This window comes from Thunnus maccoyii, chromosome 23 (assembly GCF_910596095.1).
Source record: "Thunnus maccoyii chromosome 23, fThuMac1.1, whole genome shotgun sequence".
NCBI classification, from domain to species: Eukaryota; Metazoa; Chordata; class Actinopteri; order Scombriformes; family Scombridae; genus Thunnus; species Thunnus maccoyii.
In genome coordinates this window covers 11712098-11724862 of record NC_056555.1, presented here as the reverse complement: position 1 = coordinate 11724862, position 12765 = coordinate 11712098, and the positions used below count along the sequence as shown (strand labels likewise).

The window sequence follows — 12765 nt, the reverse complement described above, 5'->3', positions numbered from 1 at the left end:
GACTAAAATGTCCAGCGTTTCCATTGTTAACACAAACTGAAGACACTTTATCCCGTTTATCTACAAGCACTGTTTCCTCAAAGTGAAGACAGTTTGTATAATACCAAAAAGATAAGGTGACTAAATGAATGTATTTTTTTTAGATGAACTGAACTGAAGTGAACTACATCAAAGATAAGAACAAACAAGAGGAAAGGGACTCTATCCAAGATATCTATAAAGACTCATCTATTCAGATAAAATCCTATTAATTTTTTTTACAAATAGTAAATGGTTAGTATGTAAAACTGACTAATCTATTTTTATTTTGTCTTTTACTTTTGTAGCTTTCTACATTTATCTATTATCATTTATTTAATATATTTCTGTGAGGTTTGTTACTTTGGTATGATCATTTCTATTTACTGTTATTATTGCCGAAAACTAAATTCGCTATAATTGACAAAAAAAGATGATTCTGATACACTGTGTGCTCCAGGATTGTTAAATGATTAGTTGAAGTAGGCCAATTTTTTTTTTCTGTCAGAATGGAAATGAAGCCCTCTCATACAATCTGGAATTGTTAGCACTGGAATCGGCTAACTGGTGACCCAGAGCATTTGACTATACTGAATTTGAATTTGAATAAACTTTATTTACTTACTTATTTACTGTTGTACTGAAAGGGCAGCAGAGGCTCCAGATTTTACCGGTAGGTTGTCTGAAACAAGCTGGCACTGCTGAAACACTATGAGTCCCTTTATACCTTGCATTCAAATGTGTCTTGTATCCAGATTGTATCTAGATATGATTTAACCTGATTACATTTACACCTGGTACTATATGTTTCTCTAGTGTCCACATTGAGATCGCTCTCCGATCGCTCTGTCCAGCTCAAACAACCGAACGTCACATCCTCCTCATCCCCTTCACTAGGGCAAAACATGGGTCGATCACACAGTACTGCATCCAGTTCATTAAAAAGGTCACAAATTACCCTGCCCCTGCCACTTTTCTTGTTGTCGTCCTTGGCTTTTCTATAAAACAAGTTCATGTGTTTAATTTTTCATCGACATTGCAGCCAGACTGGTTGTAGCCATTCTCCACCATTTGCTTAGCGATTGCTTCATAAATGGCTCTGTTGCGATATGAATTGCCAAATTTCACTTGTATACTTTTGTGGGACCTAACTGAAAGCAGACACTTGGTGTTGTCTTGACTCCATCCACGAGTGTCTTGAATATCCTTAACTTTCATGCTGCTTTCTTGCTAGTAGCTTAGCTCGCTAACTTGCTAATGGCTGCTAGCTTACTGGTTTGGAACAGTCTAGTGCAATTACATATTTCTGCCCACGTGGTTGTTGTATATGGATTGACAACACAATTGCATTTACACTTGTGTTCAATGTGGTCACAATGTATCCCTGACCACCTCTGGAGGTGATTTGGCCTATTGGATCACAATCCATCCTCAGTGCATCTTGGGTGCATTTACACCTGTACTTTCATGTGGTCAAGCACTATCCGATTGCACTCCAATGACCCAAAACGCATTTTAATGCAAGGTGTAAAGGGGGCCTATGACTCCCCCCCAAAAAGAAAATGGCTGTGCTTCTTTAAACTCCATCCATGCCTCCAATGTCTGACTGTTTATGTAGATGTGTTCACACTAGCAAGAGGACACGGTGTGAAATTCATCAGACTATTTCAAAAGCACAGTTGATTGTACTACTTTGTACAATCATGTGTATGGCAGTGGAAAAAAGCTGCTCATATTGTGTTCACCAGGATTTCAGGAATGACTCTAGGCTGATGCTCTTGACTCTGACACACAGATTTGATGTGAAGTCTGTGCAATTTATCAAGATAAGGGCTGAGTGGCTGTGTAGAGTCATCTATTGCATCTAGGTATTTGTTTTTCTTTTTTAATGCACAATCTGTCAGAGCAGATCAAGGAAACATTCTTTAGTCAACACTTTCTGTGTGGGAATATCCAGCACTCATGGAACAGAAAGGCAGATTCTGACATGAATCAGTATGACTGTGTATAATACAAGCTTTCCTTAATTCTGTCACATCTGGATTATTACGTCAACCTTTTCATGTGTTTTCTTGTATCTCCACTGGGAGCAAAGACAGAGGAGGAGAGAGAAGGAAATTACCCTACTTGGGTATATATTTAGACTCACCGGTTAAAGAAACATTATCTAAATGATGTGGACGATAAGGGTTAGAAAAAGAAAACAGTAGGTTTATGAGCAATTTCATAACTCAACTCTTTAATTTTTTTAATTCCCTTGCTCTCCTGTGAACAGTTCAATTGGAATTAGTGCTGCTGAAGGCCTCAGAGGAACAAAAAAAAAAAAGTATACAGATTCTTTTCAAACTTTAGTTTATGAACTAAAATAAGGGACAGCCAAAGAACTCAACATGCCTTCAAAACTTTATAGTGAATTATTCATAATTTTCCACATTTTTGTCTCTAGTTTCTCTCTTGTAGAATTTCACTCACAATAGATTCTCTTTGTCTCTGTTTTTTTTCCACTTTAGTTTTTTCTTCTGTCTCTCTTGTTTGTCTGTCTTTCCTATTGCTCTCCCCCTTCTCCTCTCCCCTCTGCTATGCGAATGACTTAATAGAGTTTCAATGGCTTTCAAAGCCAGACCTCTGTGGTTTGGAGACCATGTGATGGTCAGGCAGGCTGCGTTTGAGGTGCTGTCACACATCTACATTATGCAACTACAATGTGGATTTTATTACTCTTGTAAGACATCTAAAAAGAAATGTTTTACTTCATTATGACACAAATGTTCCCAAGTTATAAAATGACCAAACTCGAACAGATGGAATATTTTTCATGTAGATACTGAATATTGAATAATTCAGCGATTCAATCCACAAAATGGGGTTTTCACTTCAATCTAGTTGTCTGAGTGTCTCAATTCTGAAGATTTGTCCTTATACTTTGTATATTTTGTGTATGTTCTTAATTATTTCAGGTTGGTTTTTGATGTGAAAGTCTTCAGCCGGATGTTTTTCACTTACACTTTGACCAGAATGGTTGACCGTCACTCTGATGACAAACATACTATACAGAGACTGACGTGAGACTGCACGTAAAGCATGCAACACTTACACCATGGAAAAACTAATGGTGTTACATCCTGATTTGGACTGAAGGAAATCCCTAAATTAAAGAAAAAACCTACATACGTGTATATGACTCATTATAAACTGGCAAAACAGCTTCAGTATACTTTGGCCTTGATTCAATATTAAGGGTGTGACACTAATTTAAATTATCCCAGTGGTGTTCATTTAGGTTGAGGGTATTTCCATTGCAGCTGAAAAAGGCAGGTTGCAGCACCTGAGCAGCTGTTATCCCTTTGTGAAGAATTTAAATTGACGCATAGTCCAAGTTCCTACATCATCTGCTGGGCATATTTTGTTTCAGCTTGCTAAAACAAGACCTAACTGCACTTTAACGTTATGAATTATTGCACTGCAGTGCAGCATATATCACTCCCTTAACTTCCCTCCCATCTGCATTGCTGTGTTGATCTGATCAGATCAGATCAGATCAGATCAGGACACTCCCCTCTCTGACTCCTTCCCCCTCTCCCCCTGGATTACCTTCCCTGTCCTCACAGGTCTTGGTGGAGGTATGATATCGGATGACACATTCCCACACTCCCAGTCAGGCATGGGAGAGAGTGTAGGGTGGGTGGGCAATATCTGGCCTCACACGTGCCTCACTGCCTCTGTCAGGACTGGCTCATATACAGCAGACAGGGATGCAGACACCTACACAGATAAGCCACATTGACGTCCCTGTGCGTGTGTGCCACTCACGTGTACACAGCGTGCAAAATATGCAAGAAATGGAAAAGCACGCACACATACTGTACATACATGTACAATGAGATAAGAAACGAGACAAGCTCAGGCTGTCGACCAGATTAAGATGATTATCAAATCTTTGTGAGAAAATGGGCAACAAGGTTTCTAGGCAGAGAGAGAGGGGGATAAAAGCACCAGAGAAGATATAACGCTCAGACTTCAAGACAGTGTAAGCAGTGACTGACTTTTAACCCCAGACACTGAGGTTGCTGTGATGGACTACATGTCTGATCACACTGCTGTGAGGTCCTTGAGTTTTGCGAAGCGTTTGTGATGTTCATGCTCCCACTGTGACCCTTCGTTGTAAAAAAAAATCCCCCCCCTATTGCTTTTACAACACCCCCATGGGACTCGTATTCCTCAGGTCGAAGGAGTAACGGGTGAGAATTACACGTCAGAGTTCAGCACTGTCACGTGAATAGACTGACATTTTACAGTCGGAAAGAACAGCTTCACACATACCTTTGAGGGTAGATTTTAGCTGCCTTTAGTCACTGTGTGTGTGTGTGTATGTGTGTGTGTGTGTGTGTGTGGGTGAGCGAGAGAGAGAGACAGACAGAGAGAGAGAGAAAAAAAAAGGACTTACACTAAATCTGTAACTAATCCATTTCCCACATGCATCAGGCTCTCTACATCTCAGTATCACCGGTTTACGACACCACATCCACATGCTCAGCGCTGGCTGGCGAGTAAACAAACATGTGTTTGTGATGTTTATCGTCTCTGGCTTGAGGTTTTAGCATTGAGCATACAATTTCATCATGAAAAAGTACTGTTGAACCACCCCTCAGAGCACAGTGCTGATTAAGGACAGATTTGCTTGTAACAATAGACAAGATCCAAGAAAAAAAAAGACAGCCCAACTGTTGTTAAAATAGCACAAGGGCTTTGGCTTTTGTTGGAAATATGGCAAAGGAGCTGGTTAGGCTGTATGTTACTGATATGTCACTGATTGTATTGTATAGTCCTGAGGCGTGGAATCCGTCTTACTTGCCCAACTTTACATTCCCCACATTAAGTAGGACTTCAGGGATATATGTGATGAAAAACAATAATTTCCATATTTTTGGCCATCAGACCCTCGTCAACCCGAAGGGACTGCTACCCTGATTGCACACCTCCACCCATGGCTTCATCTCAGAGCAGTTAGATGGTGGTCTGGTCTTGGGCTATCAATAGCCTCTTGTCCATGGAGAGGAACCATTGTTTGAAAGTCAAATTGCACTGGAAAACAAATGAAATGATCTCACTTGCTGGCAAACATTGCTGGCGCAAAAAAATCAGACAGAATTTAAGAAAAAGTGTATGGACATTTTTTCAAAGTGGTGGTCTGTGTCACTGGGTGGCTGGTCATTAGTGTCACAGGCCATCACCTTTAGCCTGGATTAAACCTCCTTAAAGAGCTTGAGCAATGTCTCAGACTAAACTCCGTACGACAGGATTTAGTGAAATGCGTCTAAATTAGCGTGTGATAGTGCCTTAATGCCTCTGACTTATTTTTTTCTTTGCCATTTTTTTCCTGCTCTTTTCCTCCTTGGCCATGTGAAAGGTGCAGCCAGCCAATACAAACTGGATCAGGTTGATAGTTCCGTCACTAATGGATGTTATTGTTAAGTAATATGAGAATTCACTGCCAAGCTCTATCATGTGTTAGAGAATTGGGATGGGCAGAAACTTATTGCAGGATACCTGCCATACACTGCAAAAAAATATTTTTAATATTTGTTCTTACTTAGTAGTTTAGTCTAGTAGTATTTAGGCATATCATGTAATGGATCCGGGGATGGAGGGGATTTAAATTGATCCCAAAACTGTTTCATTTCAGTTTCAGTGATTATACTTCAGCAAAAGTATATCACTTCAGATGTTTAAAGCTGCACCAGTCAATAATTTTTATATTAACAATGAGTCAAATAACTTTGTGTAATGTTAAATAGGTCACTTGTAGTGACGAAGACCCAGTAATTTATCACCCAACTGCAGTTCCTCTCAGCTCTCTGGGCTTTTTAACTTCTCTCAGCTCTTTGTTTTGGTTTTACAGCCCACAACTTTACTGTTTTGGTTTCCTTTCACCACTCTCATCAAGTGCGTTTCTAGGTGGCAGCTGTTTTCAACAAAAAATGCTTTGATAAACCCACTGTGCACTACCTGCCAAGCACTAAACAACAGACTGCCAAACATAGTTGAGCATCTAGCAACTAAAGAGTCAGATGTGTCCCTCAGGAGTTACATTGGTTGGGGTGGTCAGAAACTCGACTCCAAATTAATGCTACCATCGCTCTATGTCTGCTGGATGTGTAAGTACGAAATCGTTTGCTAACATCATATCAACTTCATAGGGTGGCAAAATGTCAGCGTTTGGTTTACAGCTTGTCCCGCTGCCCCCAAAGTAGTCAAAAATAAAATAAAATCAATTAATAACACTTTAAAGATGATAATGTTTTTAATAATCGTAAATTTCATTTAAAAATCTGTTTTGACTTGAACAGATATGGAATTACCTTACCCTCACCATAGTATTTTCACTTTTTAAATTTTTTTACAGTGTATCCAGACTCCAGGCTTCCCAGACTGAGGCCAAAACAAAGCTTTATCTTGAGATCCGACTCCTGACTCTCAAAGCCTCTGAGCCTGTCTGCTTTAGACAAAACCAGGTTCATGCCAAGCCGAGATATCCTCCATCTGACAAGTGACACCTACACTTGAAAATACTTTGTGGCATTTAAGTGCTTGCTGTAGTAAAATTAGTTAACGATGTGGTTGAAGACACTTGACACTTGAGATAAGAACGCATTTTTTAAAGTTAATGTCCAACATCTTCCCTTTAGATTGAAAACACGTGTGTACATTAACATTCCTGTTAAGGAAATCTTTGTTGAACCTTTTATCATCAACCTATAAAAATTACCACCAGTTTGTCAACTTAAGTAACCTCAGTGTATTTTCACTTATGCTACAGTGTAAATCATGTTGAAAGAGCACCTGTCACTTTTTTTTTCCTCAAATGGATTTTTCATGACAGAAGATGCATTCCAGGTGGCTCATCCTGCACACCTGGTAGGCGGAGTTTAATGTTCAAACAGTAAAGTGAAAGTTAAATATATATCTCATATATCTCTCATACATATGTATATATATGCATGTGTGCAACTCTTTCAATATGAGATATTGACATAGCTTATGTAGTCATGAGTGACTAAGACATACAGTATAATGTATGTTGTCCAAAACTAGTAAATTGGATATACAGACAATAGCAGTGGTGGATGAAGTACCTGAAAGCCACACTTGAGTAAAAGTACACGTTACCAGAAAATGACTTTGGTCACCTATTAGAATATTTTGATGAGTAAAAGTCTTGAAGTATCTGATATTTACTGTACTTAAGTATGAAAGCTAATTTTCTGATATTAAGTGTACTTAAGTATTGAGAGTAAATCTCAATTTAAAAAAGCAGCAGGTTAGAATTTTGAGAAATATGAAGTTTATTCGATTAAACATGTACACCACCTTAAAAATCTAGCCCACATTACACTTGAAGAAAAACAAGTTCTTCACAACAAGGATTTGAAGAACAAAATCCAGTTTTTCCTTCCCTCCCATTCCTTCCTTCATTCATCCATCCCTCCCTTCCTCCTTCCCTTCCCAACAGTAACAACCCAGTCATTGCTTGGAACTGAAAGATTTGCTGATCATGTTCAAAAGAAGTGGGTTTTCAAAACTGTGAGAATTCAGTCTCTCTCCTCTTGGGCTGAAGACAGGTCCTGCAATGCTAAATAGCCTTACACGGGCCACTGAGGCAGGTAGAGGCGTGTTCAGCTTCACAGACAGCTTGCACACATCTGGGAAGGATTTCAGAAAGTCCATGTGATCTGCTGAACAGGCCAAGTCCAGTTGTTTGGAGCTGTCTTGAGCTTGAGACAATTGCAGGGCAGAGAAGAAGTCAACTTCATCAAATGAACTGGAGCTGGTGGCATCACCTAGCTGCAGGGAGGGTTCTTCCATGTGCTGATGTGGTCCATTCCCGAAATATAGTAAGGATGAAGACATAAATAATATGTTAGAAAGGTGTATTAATCCTGTCATGACCCCAACCTAAGGTTTTGTACTAAATATTGTTTTAATTTGAGGTTTATATGTGAAAAGGTGAATTTATGAAAAGTGTCAAAAGGTACTCCCATATACTTATTTTTCACTATCTCCATGTTGTCTTACTCATTCTGATTGTGGCATCATCTTTTGTCCAAGTTGTTTGGAATTGTGGAAGAAGAATTGCAGCTGCAATCAACTCAGGGTCTCCTGACATGTGGCCAAAACGATTCTTTATTCCCACATGTAGAGCATCCACCAGAGGCTTGCAGTACTTCAAACCGGTCACCTAGTTGATTGTTGGAAGTAGCCACCCCATCTGGGCATTTGCTTTTGCTTGCAAGATGTTGACTGCCTGGGTGACTGGGCTCATAGCAGTGGCACACTCTGTGAGGAATGAGAGTTCAGCTGGATTAAACCTGTGATGAAAACAAAAACAACACCATTTTATAACACTACATAACCATTTCATTGGATTCAACAAAAAAAATTGCTGGATGAGTAATTAACTAAAATGGCCCAATGATAAGTGGATAAGTGGTCTTACTTACATTAGTCTTTCCATGGCCAGGAACAACCAGTTCCACCTGGGAGCATTTGGGCACAGCAGCTGGAAGGAGCAAGCATCTTCAACAGTTTCTGCTGCAAGTGTGGATCTTCCACATTTGTTCCAGGGTGCATTGCTACCAAATGTTGTATGGTAAACCTTTAGCAAGTTTCATTGGATGTTGCTTTCATGGCATCAACTGTACATATTAGGTTGAGTTGGTGACGAGCACAATGCTGGTGCTTTGGGAGCTGGAATTTGAAACCATCATCTTCAATCAGAAGCATTGACAAATCAAAAAACTCCACTTCTTCACCCCCCTCTTGATCCACTTCATCCTCTCCTGGTTGAGATGCATCACCATCACTTCCGACTGCAGTGTTGTTCTCATCTTCACCAAAAACATGGATAGCTTTTATGAAGTTAGAGCTGCTGTCTGTTGTTGTTCTCAGAATAGATGTCATTCAGGGTGCTTGCCAACCCATCAAATGTGTGCAAACCTCTTAGTTGTTTACAGGTTAGGGCTGCTGAGCATCTTTGGAGACGGTCAGGATCAATCAAATGGGCAGTAAAACCAATGAAGCTCCACCTTCTAACAGACCAGCAGTCGGTGGTGGTGGCGATATGGCCCGCATGGCCTCAATCGCTGCCTTCTTCATTCCATTGGAGGATTCAGTCATGAAGCACAGGGTCAGCTCTGACATAATTTTTGCATTAGGCAGCAGTTCCTTCACAAAACCTCTAAATGGTTCTTGTTCACCATCACAAAGACTGGAGCTCTTGGATCACATACTTCACGACAGCTTTGTCAATGGACCTCTGAGACACAGTTCTGGTGTTAAACAAAAGTAACTTCAATGAGCTACTACATTTTTAAAACAGTGGTGAGGTTGTGTATTGTGTATATTGAAGTGTCTTTCTTCTCTTCAAATGCTGTTTACCATTGCTTTTTGAAAGTTACTTTTGTTTTCCACTGTCTTAATGTGTTAGCTAGTTGCTTTTGCTGTTGGTACTTTTCCCATTCGTAAACAATGAAATACAGATAGAAAAAAGAAACATGGCAACATCCATTTTGTTGTTAGTTTCCTAGCAACAGTGTTCACATAATGAACATTTGAAAGCCAAGCATATTATCATAGATGTATTCTTGTGACGCAAATATGACTTTATCAATTCAATTTCAAGGTAATAATATCATCATTAAAATAAAACTTACTTCAGGCCCTTGTTTTTTGCGATAAGCTAGATTTCTGCTCATGAGTCATGAAGGTGATGTCGTTTTCTCCTCTAGCACACCGGCGGGAAGCCAGTGTGCTATACAACTACTATATGTAGCTATTACAGTAAAAGAAAACACTGACTGTCCAAAAGTCGTACAAGAAAGCAACAGACGTACATTTAAAAGGACAGGTCCATTATTTTTGAGGTTTTTATATCAATCTGTAGCTTCCCAGTAGTGTTCCATATGTATTCAAATCTGAAAATTCTAATTTTGGCCGAAGTGGGTGTTATCTGTCCTGAAGCTCCGGCTCTGCTCCTGGCTCTCTCCTCACACACTCAGACTCAGCACTGCGACATCGCTCGTAGTATATCTGGACAATTTCTTATGCTCTAACATAGAGCAAGCTAGTATGGGCAGCATCAGTGCTCCCCACGTCACTGCTTTTTGCTAACGACTGAGTGGGCGTTTACATTTGAACAACCTGGGAAAGCTGAGTTGAATTAATTCAGATAAAATTTAGAGGAACACATTATATCTGTGATTTTAATGTAATCAGCAACATTAGCTAGCCATCACGTTAGCCAGATATCTGACCAGGCTTAATGCTAGTTATAACTAAACATTAATACTGTAGCTTCATGGGATTAATCTTAATTTACCTCAATGTATTTTTTAAGGTTGGACGGGGAGTTTTTAAATGCCAATATTTCTGTATCTTTGGGTAAGCATAAAAGGGACTTCGTCCTGTATGAAGAATCTTTCACTCCAACATGAGAAAACATTTCTTGCAAGTATGGCCACTGGTGTTTGTCTTCATCACCACCGTCATTTGTTGCTGGGGTAGCAGGTGCTGTTGCTATTTCTGCTTCCATCATGAAATCAGTCTCATCCACAGACCGTATAAAAATAATGGATGTATCCACCGTGACATCACCCATTTTTGTGGACTTGCGTTTTGAACCTTGAGTTTGTCATTTTGACTGTCACCATCTTGAATTTTTGGAGCCAGAAGTGATGAGAAGTGACTATATTTGGATGAGAGGGTGGAACTCTATCTGGTGGCTTGGTTAGCACGGTGCATTTAGTCTATTGTTAACTGTGATAATGCTAATGCTAATTTTCACTGGCAAAAAGCGGGCTTAAGACCATCAAAACAAACTTACTTAACGGAAAAACAGAACATCCGACTCTTTAGAGGGTCTTTTAGTACAACCAAACGCTGAACAAGACTTTTTAAGCGACCAAAATGTTACAGTTAATTTCATGAACTAAAAACAGGCAGAAATAACAACAGCTACGCCTATACTTTGAATCTGGGGTTATGGCATGTTTACCATACCTAACCAACATTATCGCTGTGGTAGCGACTTGTCAATCACAATATAGCCACACCTTAAAACATACCCTGTTTTACCATCAACTTGTAATTAAATGGGACCATAAGTTACAAAATGAACATCATGCTGTATTGGAGAAGACTTGAAACAATTGAGACCATAAGTAAGGAAAGTGTTTACTGAGGTAATTAATCAAGTGAGACGTAGGGTAATTTTCCCATAGACGTCTATACAATAGAACTTCTTTTTGGAGCCAGTGGAGTTGCCCCCTGAGAGAATGCAGGTTTAAGGCACTTCCGCATTGGCTTCACTTTTCAGACCCGAAACTACCTGCTTAGTCTCATCGTCAAGCGGAATTGTATTCATGTAGTTGTTACCATCTGACATGCCTGGGCTTGAGTGGAAATCGAAACTTAACCGCGGCTTTGAGAGCACTTGATTGCACTTCCCATTGACGTGATTAACCACTGTGAACAAACTTGCAAGCTAAGACCACTGATTCACCAAACCTGCTTGCTTGCAGTCTTTGTTCTAACTTCATTAGGCTACCAAATTTTACTTTGCAGTAATGAAGTGACGGAGATGCATAGGGTAAATGTATTGGAGTAACAGCATACATTTTGTTTAGAAAATGTAGTAGAGTAAAAGTTAAAGAAAGATAAAGACAGATAAAAACTCAAGTAAAGTACAGATACTCCAAAAAAGTACTGCAACAAAGTATTATTTGTTACATTACACCACTGGACAATAGTAAACTTAACCTAAGAGGCACAAAGACTCAGTTCCTCCACTCCTTCCTTAAGAAAGTGGATATGACTGAGTTTGTGGCTGTAATTTTGTCAAACAAAACCTAAAGCTTACTGATAATCATCCAAGCTTAAATTCCTCCTTAACAAATCTCAATGACAACAGTTTGTGGTTCACCGAGCCAAGCCGACAATGGCCTACCTCTGCAACAACGCTGTCACAGATCCACTGGGGAAAGGAAGAGCATGTCACAACAGATCAGCCATTTGTTAAAAGGCAGAGTCACACGCTAATAGCAACAATGTGTTTTCTCTCCCTGCAGATGCCTCCGCAGCCGATAGCCATGTGCGCTCCCGGCTAGCTCTGCTCATACCCTGCAATTTTCCAAGGATAACTGAGGAGGTTATTTCCACGCAGAGGTCAAACACAAATACAGGGGCATCATTTGGATGCTGTAAGAAAGGTTCAGGAGAAGTTCAAGGGAAGCAGGGCATCATTTTCACAATTAGCCTTGCTGTAAGTACTGAGGCCCTTGCCATGATTGAGGCTTTGGGTTTTGACTTCAGTGTTTATTAGCTCCATTATCACTGAATCAGAGCTGGTTTGACCAGTTCCTGTTGCTTAATTTCTTTAATTTCTTAATGATAGGCTAAGCTATGCTTCAGGTGGTTTGTGTGCTTGCATATCTGCATGTGTTTACTTGTGACAGACTGTGTGTTTGGCGTTTTACACACAGAAATTGTAGCATTTTTAATTAGATAAAGCATAGAAAGTATGCTTTCATCATTCTATTTTTTCCCACTGCTATTGTGGCTATATGGATGACAATGTCAATGACAATGTCTGTCAGTTAGTTGGTCCACCACTTTGGCCCAGAGTAAAATATCTCAACAACTATTGGATAGATTGCCATGAAATTTTGTTTAGACATTCACGTCCCCCAGTGG

At 39.7% G+C, this 12765-nt stretch overlaps 1 long non-coding RNA gene across 2 annotated transcripts; it reads right to left on the bottom strand.

Moving 5' to 3' along the window:
• Window positions 1–7379: 7379 nt before the first annotated feature.
• On the bottom strand, window positions 7380–12551 carry LOC121890980. 2 transcript variants are annotated; one of them, XR_006093997.1, is made up of 4 exons: window positions 12020–12551; window positions 8517–9344; window positions 8092–8384; window positions 7380–7884 (listed from the first exon to the last, which is right to left on the bottom strand). It is a non-coding gene; the product is annotated as an uncharacterized LOC121890980 (long non-coding RNA). The 2 variants fall into 2 exon arrangements; XR_006093996.1 differs by lacking the exon at window positions 12020–12551 and having other exon boundaries at window positions 8517–9872.
• Window positions 12552–12765: the final 214 nt, after the last annotated feature.